We start from the raw sequence: 16,506 nt of genomic DNA, 5'->3' as shown, positions 1-16,506 counted from the left end.
TTAAGAATGATAAGCAGGTAATTTTTCTACAGATGATAAGTAGATGATTTTCGACACGAAATGATAAGCAAAAACTTTTGATATGCAGACACGGTCGAAGTCCAGACTCACTAATGTATCCTAACGACTTATCAGTTAGACACACTAATGCAGACCTGGTTCGCTAAGACCACCGCTCTGATACCAACTGAAAGGACCCGTTCATATACATTATAAACGATTCACAATAGTTGATTACATTGCGAGGTATTTGACCACTATATGATACATTTTACAAATATTGCATTTGTTTTTAAAAGACAATCTTTCTTTACATCGAAAATTGACAGGCATGCATACCATTTCATAATATCCACTATCCAACTATAAATTGATTTAATAATAATCTTTGATGAACTCAATGACTCGAATGCAACGTTCTTCGAAATATGCTATGAAAGACTCCAAGTAATATCTTTAAAATGAGCAAATGCACAGCGGAAGATTTCTTTAACACCTGAGAATAAACATGCTTTAAAGTGTCAACCAAAAGGTTGGTGAGTTCATTAGTTTATCATAATCATTTATTTCCATCATTTTAATAGACCACAAGAATTTCATTTCCAGTTCTCATAAATATACGTCCCATGCATAGAGACAAAAATAATCATTCATATGGTGAACACCTGGTAACCGACATTAACTAGATACATATAAGAATATCCCCATCATTCCGGGATCCTCCTTCGGGCATGATATAAATTTCGAAGTACTAAAGCATCCGGTACTTTGGATGGGGCTTGTTGGGCCCGATAGATCTATCTTTAGGATTCGCGTCAATTAGGGTGTCTGTTCCCTAATTCTTAGATTACCAGACTTAATAAAAAGGGGCATATTCGGTTTAATAATTCAACCATAGAATGTAGTTTCGATTACTTGTGTGTATTTCGTAAAACAATTATAAAAGCAGCGCATGTATTCTCAGTCCCAAAAATATATATATTGCAAAAGCATTTAAAAAGGGAGCAAATGAAACTCACTATACTGTATTTTGTAGTAAAAATACATATAACATCATTGAACAAGTGTAGGGTTGGCCTCGGATTCACGAACCTATAGTAATTATATATATTTATGTATTTGTCAATATTTGTCTAATAAATTAGGCCAAGTCATAGTGTACCACAATCTAATGCTCGAGACTAATGTGCAAAAGTCAAAGGTTAAAGTAAAAACGAGGTCGCATGCAAAAATACAATAACTTATACAAAAATGATTTTTCGGTCAAACATGACTAAACGGCCACTTCAGCGATTTTTAGAAAAATTATCGGAACTCCGATTGATAAACGGCCAAAGATAAAAGTTACACATTACCAAAAAGATTAAGCATTAATTTTTACAGAAGTAAACTAAACCTAGACAACTCGTAGTTGCCAACGCGGTTTCGGCGTTTCAAAGTTAATTTTTCAGCTTTAATAAATTTACAAAAGTGACCGAGTAGCCTACTTTGGAGATTTTTAGAAAATTCCTCGAAACTCGGATTGACAAACGGTCAAAGCCTTCAAATTCTCGTTACCACAAAGATATAACATGATTTTTGGCAAAAGTAAACACACATCAGGTCGACCATGACAACTGATACAAAACTGACATTTTTAACAAAAAAGTTTCAGCTCTTTTTAGAATTTTAAAATGTGACCCAACAGTCAACTTTGACGATTTTTAGAAAAATCGTCGAGACTCGAATTGACAATTGGCTAGAGTGGTTTGTTAGACCTTACAGCAAAGAATTCAGTGGTATTTTTGTTTTAATCTGAAACAACGCAGATAAGCGAGAATTTCAGTTTCCGTATCGACGTTTCATCAAAATTTACAAAACTTCTTTTATCCATAACTTGACAACCGTTCAACGAAACGAGACGTGCTTTATATGAAAATTCATCTACTCGACGAGTAGAATCCAAATAACCACTTTTTATTACCCAGAAAGTTAGTTCACTAATTATTATCAGCAATTTTAATTACGAAATTAATTGTTTAATTCATAACTTTCTAACCGTTCATCGAATCCATTCGATATCTAAATGAAAAGTTCTTAATTTTTCGCTAGCTTTCCAATGACATGCATATCTTATACCTTATTTCATCCCTAGTATAACAACCTTTAAGATTCAACATAACCTATCTAAGGGCAATATCAAATGTACAAATATGCATAATCCTAATTTCTCGAGCACTAGTCAGGGATACACTATTAGTATGTAAAAATTAAATTATGAGTACTCACATATCAATATTGAGATTCAATATTGCAGGAAAGGTACGTAGACACAACGGAGATGACAACCACTAAATTTGACCTCACGAGCATACCCATGAACCATACCCATCACCTCCATAGCTACAACCCATAATTTCCTTAGCCCTATCCTACTCGAAGAGCATAATCTGAACTCGCTCATTCATGACCTCGTCGTAGTATTTTATGTATAAGTAATAATAATAACACTCCTAAATAATATTAGTTTGAATAAATATACTAATATTAATAATAATAATAATTATTATTATATATACAGAGTAACTTGCGAATTGTGTGTGTGTTATGTCTTAATGAAATGAACCAGGGACATGCGACGAGTTTTATAGATAGTTGGTCAAACCGCATGATGGAACTTTCCAAATGGTATCCATTTTTTCCAAGTCTGCCGACACCCCAATTTCATATCTTACACATAACATAACATATACGTGGTTTTTATTTTAATATTATTTAATATATATTATATTTAATCTTTAGAATTAATTAAATATTATATTATATTTATGTTCATGGTAAAAATATAATTTTTACAAAAATGACACGGTCGTGGTCTCACGACTCATGTACCACTTTCGGTTTTTCGGGCGCACTTTCGCACGTTTAGAAAACTAGCCTTTTACGTTACACGACGTGTAACTTTTACAAAAATTAGACTTACTCAACAATAAATTACCTTTATAAAAATATAACTTATAAAATTGAGCGTTGTGGTCATTTCCTTCTATAAATTAAAGTCTCGTTGTTTGTCAAAATATTTTATTTTAAATTAAACATATTGTGACACGTACCTTTATTAATAACTAGACTTAAATTAAATAAAAACTAACCCACTCAGAGTGTAACTTAATCTTTTGAGTGTTTTGGTCATTTACTTTTATAAATCGTAGTCTCGTTATTTATCAAAGCAAATTTATTAATATTAGTGTAAATCAAAATGTTTCAATGATTAATTAAGATATCAAAATATATACCTAATATGTAGGTTTGTTATATTTATTTAATAATACAATAATTAGATTTTTTCCAAAACTAATAATAGTTTAAAAGTTTATTTTAAATTCGTTTAGAAAAGCTTATAACACGTAACGTTTACACTTTAAAACTTATGTCGATATAATTCATTTATGCGCCAACGTTTTCCTTAAACTTTCTAAATAAAAATTTTAATATCGATCGAATCAAATAACCAGGTTCTATTATATCGAAAAACGTTTTCGTACGTTTGAAAATAATTCAAACTAATATTATAGAATTCATTTCTCCACTAGCTTTTGTCTACCTCCCAATAAGTGATACTTTGTTCTTACTTGTAAATCACTTTACCATTTATTCCGAATACCGTTAAAAAAGTAAGGGTTTCCTAATTCAAAGTGGACCTCATAACAGAGACTCATAATCAAAGTTCAATGTATCCGATAATTCAATCATTTGATATTATCTTTTAATCTCGTCGATAAACTTACATCGAACAAATACGTTCATGTAAAGTATTATTCATTCAATACCTTGATAGCATTTCCAAATTCATAAAAAAAATAGATTTCATATCTTATATTCATAATAACTAATCCGTTCAATGTTTCATTAATATAACTCAATTTAAAATCAGACATATGTATATGTATATGTATATATTTATTTACACATAATTGTTCGTGAATCATTTGGCATGGTCAAAGGATATTTGATTACAGAAATATAGTTTCAAAACTTTCGAGACTCAACATTACATATTTTTGCTCATCGTGTCAGGAACATATAAAGATTAAAGTTTAAATTTGATCGGAAATTTCCGGGTCATCACACTAGAACTTTTGGAATTTATGAAGAACACTTAGAACTTGAAGATAGAACTTGAGAGAGATCAATTAGATGAAGAAAATTGAAGAATGAAAGTGTTTGTAGGTGTTTTTGGTCGTTGGTGTATGGATTAGATATAAAGGATATGTTATTTTGTTTTCATGTAAATAAGTCATGAATGATTACTCATATTTTTGTAATTTTATGAGATATTTCATGCTAGTTTCCAAATGATGGTTCCCACATGTGTTAGGTGACTCACATGGGCTGCTAAGAGCTGATCATTTGAGTGTATATACCAATAGTACATACATCTAAAAGCTGTGTATTGTACGAGTACGAATACGGGTGCATACGAGTAGAATTGTTGATGAAACTGAACGAGGATGTAATTGTAAGCATTTTTGTTAAGTAGAAGTATTTTGATAAGTGTATTGAAGCCTTTCAAAAGTGTATAAATACATATTAAAACACTACATGTATATACATTTTAACTGAGTCGTTAAGTCATCGTTAGTCGTTACATGTAAGTGTTGTTTTGAAACTTTTAGGTTAACGATCTTGTTAAATGTTGTTAACCCAATGTTTATAATATCAAATGAGATTTTAAATTATTATATTATCATGATATTATCATGTATGAATATCTCTTAATATGATATATATACATTAAATGTCTTTACAACGATAATCGTTACATATATGTCTCGTTTAAAAATCATTAAGTTAGTAGTCTTGTTTTTACATATGTAGTTCATTGTTAATATACTTAATGATATGTTTACTTATCATAGTATCATGTTAACTATATATATATCCATATATATATGTCATCATATAGTTTTTACAAGTTTTAACGTTCGTGAATCACCGGTCAACTTGGGTGGTCAATTGTCTATATGAAACATATTTCAATTAATCAAGTCTTAACAAGTTTGATTACTTAACATGTTGGAAACATTTAATCATGTAAATATCAATCTCAATTAATATATATAAACATGGAAAAGTTCGGGTCACTACATCTACGATTAAGTCAACTAAACGAATTATAAGAATTAAGACATGAAGCATACGAAAATTCATTAATCTATAAAGAAAGAACGAAGAAATGGCATGATAAAAGAATCAAAAGTTCAAAAAAATTTAAAGAAGGAGACAGAGTTCTTCTTTTCAATTCACGATTCAAGCTATTTCCTGGAAAATTGAAATCAAGATGGTCTGGACCATTCATAGTCAAAAGAGTTTTCCCATACGGAACGATAGAATTAATAAATTCAAATGGGATTGAATTTAAAGTTAATGGTCACAGAGTTAAACATTACATACATGGTCCGATGGAAGTTGACAATGAAGTTAATCATAATTTCACCACCCAAGAAAACCTTCAAAATGAAAACATAAATATGTTATCAACAACATATGAAAAATCAAAATTAGAATATAAGGAGGATTCAAATTTGAGTGATGAAGAAGAATTCTTATACAAACCTCCCATTCCAAAAAACGAAAAAAAATGTGAACAAGAAATTCAAATAGAAATGAAAGAACCAAGGAAAGAACACCCGAAAAAGGTTTACAAACCAACTCGACTTACTAAAGCAGGAGACCCGGGTGAATTTATCATTTCTTGCTTGCTTAATGATGGTGCTGTATATAATGGACTCGCAGATTTAGGAGCAAGTGCAAATATTATGCCTCTTTCCTTATACAAAAGATTAGGCATGGGTAAATTAAAACCAACCAAAATAGGTGTTCAATCATTTGACCAAACCATTAAACACCCGGTTGGAATAGCAAATAATTTACTTGTTAACGTGGGAAGTTTGACCTTTGTTGCAAACTTCATAGTGATTAATATGGAGGAAAACCTTGATATTCCTCTAATTCTAGGTCGCCCATTTTTAGCAACCACCGAGGCATTCATTGATGTAAGAGAAGGTAGAATGACACTTAGGGATGGTGATACATCGATCACCTTTGAGAACCGAAAGTTTAGATCTCCACCAACCAAAACTGTTAGACCAATAAAAACGCATAAGTGTGGGGAAGATGAAGAAACACTTAATGATGATCCAATCACAAGGAATGCCGTTGATGATACGAAATTAGATGAACCCATTTTTAATAGTTCAACGAAGAAACTTTATAAACGGATTCACGATGCTAAGATTAAAAAAAACTTTAAGTTATATAACCGATTAATATCCAATTTATCGTCAAAAGAAAAGGCAATGTTAGTTGAATTTGTGAAAGTTACGGAGGAAATCAACAAATGGATTGAAGTAAAAGTCAAAGATATACAAGTTGTTGATGATTCAATTGAAAATAATGTTAATCACAATTTCAACTAAGTATAGGGGGTTTATGTATTTCTGTTAGAGTTAGATTGTCTGTTTTCGTGTAGTTCTCGAAAATGGAACCCGAATGGTCTTTCCCTAGCAGACCCTAAAGAACTAGTCTTCTCCCCCCATTCTGAATTTTTATTTTTTTAGGTTTTTACGATATGAAGACTGCCTGTGAACTAAACCATGGTCTAATGCTACACGCTTTGATCACTAAACGTAATAATGACACACTTCCGAGTGAAATAGTATCAGTAATCAGAGAAAGATTGGACGGAGTTAGAAAAGAATCTAGATGCGAAGATAATAAGTTACATTTTGGTAAAGAAAAATCAAAATCCGCAGCGAAAAGAAGAGCACGACACCTAGAAAGATGTCACAAATGCGGAAAATGGTCACATGGAGGTAAATGTTCAAATAATCAAACCTATTCAAATACCGAATTTGTTACTTTATGCAGAGACGGACCGTTCATATGTTTAGAAGAAAAACACTGAATGCTCGAGGTTACGCCTATGTAGCCATGGAAAACCAATTAAACCGACTATCTTATGAATGGGATAGATCATATAACTAAGAATACTATCTCACAGGTAAGTCTGTACAGTTTTTATTTTTATTTTTATTTTTAACCTTTTGATAATAAACGCTAATTTGTTCGCTATAAAGTATTAAATTGGTATTAAATAAAATTAGGTTTGGCGACCGAAATTATTGATATCATACAAAAATTTATTACATCACTGCGAAATTTAACGTTTATTCTTAAGGTATAAATATCTTTAATCAATCAACCCAAAATATTTCAAAAATTCGTCATGAGTTAAATTAGGTATTGGAACCGAAATTACTTTACCGAAAAGAGGGGCGCATATTTTTGATAATATTTGATTGATTAAAGTAGGATAAAAAGCCAAAAAGATTTTTAATTTTATTTTTACCATGTTTTTAAAATTAATATATAAATCTTAAATTAATATTGTAAACTTTGTAAAATCAATATATTTAAAATTGTAAATATTTGAAAAATTAATATAAGTTTGGTGTGAATTTATAATATGAATTTTTAAATTAAGTTTGGTGTGAATTTTTAATTTTTAAAATATGAATTTTTAATTTTATGCATTTCAAATTTTAAGTTTAGTGTGAATTTTTAATATTAATTTTGAATTTTATGTATTTTTAATTTAAGTTGGTGTGAATTTAAAAACAAAAATTTACTTTATCTCATTAAGTTAAAAATATGATTTTTAAAATTCGTCGTAAGTTGAAGACTAGGTCGTTGAACCGAAATTGCTTTACCCAAGGGAGGGACGAGAACTTTTATTATCATTATTTTTAATCTTATTGAATTAAAGTATGCCAAAAACATTAAAAAACTAAAAAAAAATCTAAGCTTTTAAAACAATCGCTTGAAAAAGACAAATTTTAAAATTTTGTCGAAGGACGGACTAGGACATCGATCCGAAAGGACCTCGTCCTAAATAACAAGGGAAACAAAATTTTAAAATTAATTACTTAATTGTTTTAATTAGTATAAGATATATAAAAAAAATACAAACTCCGCGACTCGTGGAGTTTGATGGGTCAAACACCGTGACTCGCGGAGGGACCGAAATACAAAAAAAAATAAAACACAAAAAACTGATCAGTTGAACACCACAACACACAAAATACTGCGATAAAACCCGCAAAAACCCGAAAAAACACCCCCAAATTCACAATTTTTGACCGTTAATCATCAAATCTTTTACTAAAATCATGTTGAGAAGGATGCTATCAAAGAATTACTCAAGAAAAATGGTAAATTTCTACACCTAAACACCATTTAATCCGAAAATTAGTGTTCTTGAGCAATTTTTTCCCCAATTTGATTTTGATGCTTTTTAGTGTAATTATGCTTAAATTGTTTATGTATTATGCTTGTATAACCTAGATTGATGCTATTTAACATGATTAGAAGCCTTAAACTTCAAATTTTGAGTAATCTAGGGTTTGTGTTCTTGAGCAATTTGGGGCTTTTTGATATAAACAGGTTATGGCCAATTTTTGTCATGAATTGTTGCTAAATTAAGTAGTGTAACATGTTTAGGTAGTTAAATGATCCAAACTTTGAGCCTAAAAATGATTTTGAGAATTAAAGTGGACTTTTTCAAGTCTAAAATTCATGAACTTGATTTTTGAAAGATAATGCCATTTGAAACTTGTTTAATTGCTAGTAATGATTATTTTGACATGTTATTTGAGTTGAATGCTTATGAACTTGGCGAACATTTTCGTATATGCTTATTTGAAAAAGTGTAGATTTGATGAAAATATGAAAATGAGCTTAAGTTTGATATAAATTGATCATGTCATTGTAATTATTTTGATTAATGATTTTGCTGACACTAATACATATTTGGATGTACAAAAATTGTGTTTGATGTGTTTTGCAGACTGAAAGGGGTGAATCTTCATCCCAAGCTCACAATGCTCCTGCTGAGAATGCGGAACAACAGGAGGTGGATAACTACTACAAACAAGATATACCTCATCCAGTCATGACATTTTCTGATATGCACTTGGAAGATTTGCACCCGAACCTGAGATTTGACAGACTTTGGATAGATTATCCAAAATACCAAAGGGGTTTGCATACTCTTCATTCTAAAGTTGTTGAGGTACCTAGGGTCATAGAATGGGGACCATTAGAAGCTGTAGAATTGGCCGGGCCAATTAGGGAATTACTTGCACAGAGGTATGGTAATTCTACTTTTAACGATTGGGAATGATTATTCAACATGCGTAGACCTGTATATAAAGTATGGTGTGAAGAATTGTTGTGTAGTATAGAATTAAATGATCGGGTAGCTAGTTTAACCGATCAATCTTTTATTAGATTTTTGTTAGGAGGTTCGATGCGCCACATGTCTTTACTAGACATGGCTCAGGCTTTACGTATATATACGCCTGAGGAGTTAGCATCTGCCGATTGTAGAGGGTTGATACTAAATGGTAGAAAGATAGACGAAAATTTTGATACGCATGGTGTATGGAGTCAAATGACTAGCCATCACTGATTTAAAGGGGGAAATTACTCTTATTTGGATATAGATAGAGCTGAATTAAGAGTAATTCATAGGTTTTTAGCTAATTCGATTACACAAAGAGGTAAGAACAAGGAAAAGGTAAATGAACAGGATTTGTTTTACCATATGTGTATTCGAGACCCACAAAGCACTGTAAGTATACCTTATTGTGTGGGTTATTATTTATCAGCTATGGTTAGGAGGATGAGACCGCATAGCATAATAGGAGGTGGTATATTTATTACTTTGATTGCTGAATATCTCGGTGTGGATATAAGTCGGGGGGATTATTATTCGAAGAACCAGAACCTCGCGATACAATAGGTTTAAATGTATACCATGGTGCGAAAGTTTTGAAGAGGCGAAATAACGCCGCAGTACAATACCATGGTAGACATCCACAGGTTGAGAGAAACCAACAGCAAGGTAATGTAGGAGGGGGAAATGAAATGGCAGAAATGCAAAGGTTTATAGCTTCACAAGAGTATGAAAATGCTAGACATAGAGCATTTGAAGATTGGCAAGTTCATCAAAACCAAATCATAGCTTATTGCCAACATATAGGTAGAAAGTATATTCCTACTCCATCGCCCATATTCCCTCCCTGGTCTATAGAAATTCAACCACCGTATCCTACGTATAACCCAGCCGAAGCATTTTATAGCACCTATGGTTATGCATGGAACCCCTTCTGGTATCAGTATCATCCCTAGTCTACTTAGTTTTTTTTTATTTTATTATTTGTAATGTTGATACATTTAATACTTATGTTGGATTTGTAATAGTTTTATTATTTTCTAAATTTTATTATTAGATTTTAATAATTTTTGAATGTGGGGTAATATACCAAACTTCAAAAATATGTATATATGTTTGCAGTTTATCTTATGTACACAACAGGGTAAAACAACGCATTTTCAAAGACTGGCATTAAGTTCAGCAAAAGCAACTAATTTTGACGACAAGATGCAAAATATATGTGAAATAACAACAAGACGGAATGAACAAATGATGTGCACCATTTATCATTCAGCAAACAAACATAAATATGTTTGGAAACTTTGGTAAAATTTAATCATTTTCACACAAATCACCCTCAATAATTTAAATTGTTACTGATTTCTTGCAAATGAGGGCATTGCAAGATCTTAAGTGTGGGAAGGGGTTAAATTCTTTCAGATTTTAAAATTTTTACTTTATACACTTGGTTATCATTAGAAATACTAGTAAAGTAGTAGTTGTATTAGAATCTAGTGCTCTCTGATAATAAAGAACAGCCCTAGTCTTATATACTGACTACCCAATTCTAGTAAAATTTTTCAAAATTTTCAATTAAATGAACTCAAAATCATGTTTATACATATTTATGAATGATAAAACTAGGTTTTAACACCAAAATTATTGTTACCTCGGAAAGGACATAAATTGAGAAACAAACTAAAATGTTAAAATTCATTTAAAATGGAATAGAGGACAATAAAAAGGAAAATAAAAGCCAAGTGTGGGAAAATTCTCCAAGTTATTCAAAACATATGTCACATATTTTTGTACAAATAACTGAAAATACTTTTGCTTTGGACTAAACTAAACTGTTTTACCCGATGAAAGAAAAGAAGAGATGGATCTACACGATGAATCAATTCCATCATTAAAAGGAAGTAAAGTCTTCCGAAAAAGAAACGCGCTTCTTGATTTAGGTCAGGAAGTTGTCGTCCAGACCAGCTGTAGGTTGACGAAAAATCTAGAAAAGTCATCACTAAAATCAGCAGGAAATCCACGGACCTCAGCATAAAACAGGGTCGCCAAGTGGTCAGACTTATCCTAACCATGAGAGGATCTGTCTTGTAAAATGGGGAGGGCACCGTGCAATTTAGCTAGATAAGACTAATGAATCAGATCCCCAGAAAGGATAATCTCCTTAAAGATTAAAAATCAGCTTTTAAGCCTGATATTACTCAATCCTAGAGATTGACCTTAAAAATTGAGAATTCAAACTCATGGAATTCAATGATATCTAAACTCGAGCTTGAACGAGAAAATATTTTGATAAAATTACAAACCGATTTGTTTTCTAAAAACCCTATTTTCAATGTGTTCATTACCATTGAACGTAAAATCCTAGGAATTCACCTGAAATCTATTAGGTCACCTGAACTAAATCGGGTGTCAACCGTAAGAACGGTGGTTGCATAGCATGGTCAAAGACAGGACCTTGTGCCAGACCGACAAATTATAAGGGTGAGCTTTACTATTGATCCTACCAAGGATAGTAATTGCGTCCGACACGTTATAGACTATAATTAAAAGCATGTCAGGGGGCATTGCCTTAACAGTTGCTTGTTCAACGCTTTCCTTTACAACCGGACGGTAGTTTGCCGAAAGGTAATATACGGGACAAGTAAACTGGACGTGTTGCTTTCCTAATACAAGGTTAGCAAGTGGGTAACACAAAACCACAAGTTTTGAGCTAAAATTTTCAAATCTGAAACCCACCAAACCCACAAAAATAATTTGCAAACACCGGTGAAGGGTTATTCCGGAAAACTTATCTAGGGTAAAAGCTAGATTTAATTTTCAAAAGATCAAATGTTTTCATAAAGATCCAATTTCCTTAATGGATCTAAATTTTTATAGTCATGTGGGACTGTAAACCATATCGTTACTACCATTGTTTTTACCTCCGTATATAAATCACTGATGTACAAAGTGTGAAGAATTAAGAAGTGATTCTAGTATTTCAAGACTATATTGCTTGAGGACAAGCAACGCTCAAGTGTGGGAATATTTGATAATGCTAAAAACGAACATATATTTCATAGCATTATTCCCCAAGAAAGACAAGCTTTTAGTTGCAATTGTTCTATTTACAAGTGATATTCGTTTAAATATTAAAAGGTGAAGACAAAAGACAGATTCGACGAATTGAAGACGTAAACAACCAAAAAGCTCAAAAGTACAAAATACAATCAAAGAGGTTCCAATTATTGATAAGAAACGTCTCGAAATTACAAGAGTACAAGATTCAAAACGCAAAGTACAAGATATAAAATAGTACGCAAGGATGTTCAAAAATCCGGAACCGGGACCATAGTCAACTCTCAACGCTCGACGCAACGGACTAAAAATTACAAGTTAACTATGTATATAAATATAATATAATATATAATTAATTATATTAATTATATATATATATATTATATTTATAAAATAAATCGTCGGCAAACAAAGAGCCAAATGTGGGTGAGCTGTAAAAACAAACTCCGCGACTCGCGGAGTTTGAAGAAGGAAAGGGCCGCGAGTCGCGGAGCCCCAAATTTAGAAACTGCCTATAAAGCTCGCGCATTCTGATTGTAAAAAAACCAACATATATATCCATCCATCTATCTAAACGTAATATTTATATTTATAATTTATATTTTAATTTTAATTTTAATTTTAATCCTAATAATAAGGGTATGTTAGCGAATGTTGTAAGGGTGTAAGTCGAAATTCTGTCCGTGTAACGCTACGCTATTTTTAATCATTGTAAGTTATGTTCAACCTTTTTAATTTAATGTCTCGTAGCTAAGTTATTATTATGCTTATTTAATACCGAAGTAATTATGATGTTGGGCTAATTACTAAAATTGGGTAATTGGGCTTTGTACCATAATTGGGGTTTGGATAAAAGAACGACACTTATGGAAATTAGACTATGGGCTATTAATGGGTTTTATATTAACTAAACAATACCTTGTTAATTTAATATACAAACTTATAATTCGACGTATTTATATATAACCACATACGCTTGACTGGGTACGGTGGGCGAGATATCTATAAATACCAATAATTATTCATTTTACCGGACATGGAACTGGATTAATAGTTAATAGACTTGTTGAAACAGGGGTGAATTACATTCAAGGGTAATTGGTGTAATTGTTAACAAAGTAGTAAAACCTTGGTTTACACGCAGTCGATAACCTGGTGTATTCATTAAACAAAGTATTAAAACCTTGTTACAATTCGAATCCCCAATTAGTTGGAATATTTGACTTCGGAAATAAGAATAATTTGACGAAGGCTTTCGCTCTTTATATTTATGACTGATGGACTATTATGGACAAATCCGTATGGACATATTAAATAATCCAGGACAAAGAACAATTAACCCATGAGCATAAAACTAAAATCAACACATCAAACATCATGATTACGGAAGTTTAAATAAGCATAATTCTTTTATTTCATATTTAATTTCCTTTATTTTATATTTAATTGCACTTCTAATTATCGCATTTTTATTGTTATTGTATTTAATTGCACTTTTAATTATCGTACTTTTTAATTGTCGCAAGTTTATTTTATCGCACTTTTATTATTCGCAATTTCATTATCGTTATTTACTTTACGCTTTAAATTAACTCTTGTATTTATTTATTATTTTACATTTGGTTTTAACTGCGACTAAAGTTTTAAAATCGACAAACCGGTCATTAAACGGTAAAAACCCCCTTTATAATAATAATATTACTTATATATATATTTGTATTTTTATAAAAGTAAACTAATATAGCGTTAAGCTTTGTTTAAAGATTTTCCCTGTGGAACGAACCGGACTTACTAAAAACTACACTACTGTACGATTAGGTACACTGCCTATAAGTGTTGTAGCAAGGTTTAAGTATATCCATTCTCTAAATAAATAAATATCTTGTGTAAAATTGTATCGTATTTAATAGTATTTCCTGCTAAAATATAAAGCTATTTTATATACACCTCGCATAACATCATACGTTCTTTCTTGTTTAGAACATTAAGTTCATTCGAAACTCCATACTTACGAATTCTGGACCATTACTCGCTTTACTAGAGGTCGAAAGGAGAATAAAAAGGCAAAGAGCTCCAAAATATAATAGAAAATATAAAGCCCAATAACAACACGGAGGTTACAAACTGTGAATATTAATACGAATAGCAATATAAAGACACAATAGAATTAAGAATAGTATCACCCCAAGGTAATAGTAGAAGTAAACAGATTTTTCTGGTGGAAGATTGAAAAGAAGAATGATAGAAATGATAATTAGGAAAATATCAAGGATTAGAACGGGATTAAGTATTTTCACAATTCTTGGAAATATGAATTAAGAAAGAAAGTGATGAAATGGTGAAAGTAATGGAACGGAAGAGGTTGATTTATAGTGAAAATATCCGACAGAGCAATCAGGACTGATAACCGCATTTAATTATAGAGATCCTAATTTCATTCTTTACCGAAGAATCAAATCTTTTAGATTTCGAAGATTTTCTTTTAAATCCCTTGAATTCCGGAATTCAACCATGACTACGTCAAAAGTAAAGACGAATATCTATTACCTTATCTCAATCTTTTGTGATAGCTTCACTCGTACGCTCTGAGTAATCGAGTCGTAATATCCCAATTATTCAGTGGTGATAAAACTCTATTTATAAACACATATTCGTCATGAAAACATTTCTATTGTTAGCCATAACCACCTCACTCAAATTTCGGGACGAAATTTCTTTAACGGGTAGGTACTGTGACGACCCGGAAATTTTCGACCAAATTTAAACTTGATCTTAATATGAAATCGACACGATAAGTAAAGTCTGTAATGTTGAGTCTAGAAAATTTTGGAACGATGTTCATATATTCAATTGACCTTCGACTGCTCTCGACAATTCACAAACAATTAATTGTAAATAAATATGAGTGTATGTATATATAAATAATAATTCGAAATATAATTTGAAGTATTATACGTTGTTGTCATTAAAAACTAATAAAATAAATATAGGATATTATAATAATCATTATTTAAAATATATCTATATATATAAATAATGTATATTAAAAATAAATATTAAATGATTGTAATACTTGTTTGATGTTTCAATTGATATTAAGCAAGTTAAATTCGAGCTTATGTGATTTTAAAATAAACGATGATCCGAAAATGAGTTTTACAAATTATAGACTTATTAAAAATGTATTTGGGAACTATTTGTTGAATTTTAAAACTTTTTATATTTTTACTTGGGGTAAGGAGTGGATAATTAATGTAATTTTTATTTAATAGTTATTGCCCGAATTTTATACCATAACGACTAAAATAAATAAATATAATTAATCTAAAAAATATGGAATTTTTCTGAACACTTTTATTCGCCACGGATTAATAACGGAGTATGAAATTTAGTCCGTAATAGGCGACGACTAACTAATTTCACGATTTAACTCTCAATTATTATTATATTATTATTATTAATTTAAATTATTGTTTTTGATTCCGTGACTCGAATCAACACAAATGATTAAGTAATTTACTGTACCATATAACTGTTTAAATAATGAAATCTTTGTAAATTACTGTGTGTTTGATTCCTTGTGTTCCCTGCACGTTTAATTAAGTTATATTATGATATTTCATTAGTTAGTTATGGACTAAATATATACATGGGTAACCATATACAGATTCATAATCACAAGTCATCATTCCCTCTTCAACCTCCCACTCCACTTTCCAACACCATAACCTGTTCTCTGTCTAGTTCTTTGATTCAATGAATACCAACTCAAACATGTTTTCATCATAAAAGCATCACTTCACTGCCACCATCTTAAAATATAAAACCACGATCACCATTCTAAAACCATCGTCCAAATACCACCACCATCACACGAATCACCATCATCAAACCCTTTCATATGCGGATTTCGATTTCATGATGCAACCCTCACCACCTTGCTTTTCTATTTTATTTATTCATTTATTTATTTTGACAAGTCACAAGTAGTCACCAAAACTAAAACCCACATCACCACAACCCTACTCAATCATCAACTCTCACCATGATCAAATATGTTTGTGTGTTATTGTTTCTGGTTTGTGACCCCATAACTAAACCAAAGACGTTTGCTATTCTTTTTCCATTGACAACCAAGATCACCACTTCGGTAAAACACTATCATTTACAAG

The sequence above is a fragment of the Rutidosis leptorrhynchoides genome, chromosome 7 (assembly GCF_046630445.1).
Source record: "Rutidosis leptorrhynchoides isolate AG116_Rl617_1_P2 chromosome 7, CSIRO_AGI_Rlap_v1, whole genome shotgun sequence".
Taxonomy (NCBI): Eukaryota; Viridiplantae; Streptophyta; class Magnoliopsida; order Asterales; family Asteraceae; genus Rutidosis; species Rutidosis leptorrhynchoides.
The sequence above is the reverse complement of the archived record's forward strand: the minus strand, read 5'-3'. Positions refer to the sequence as shown.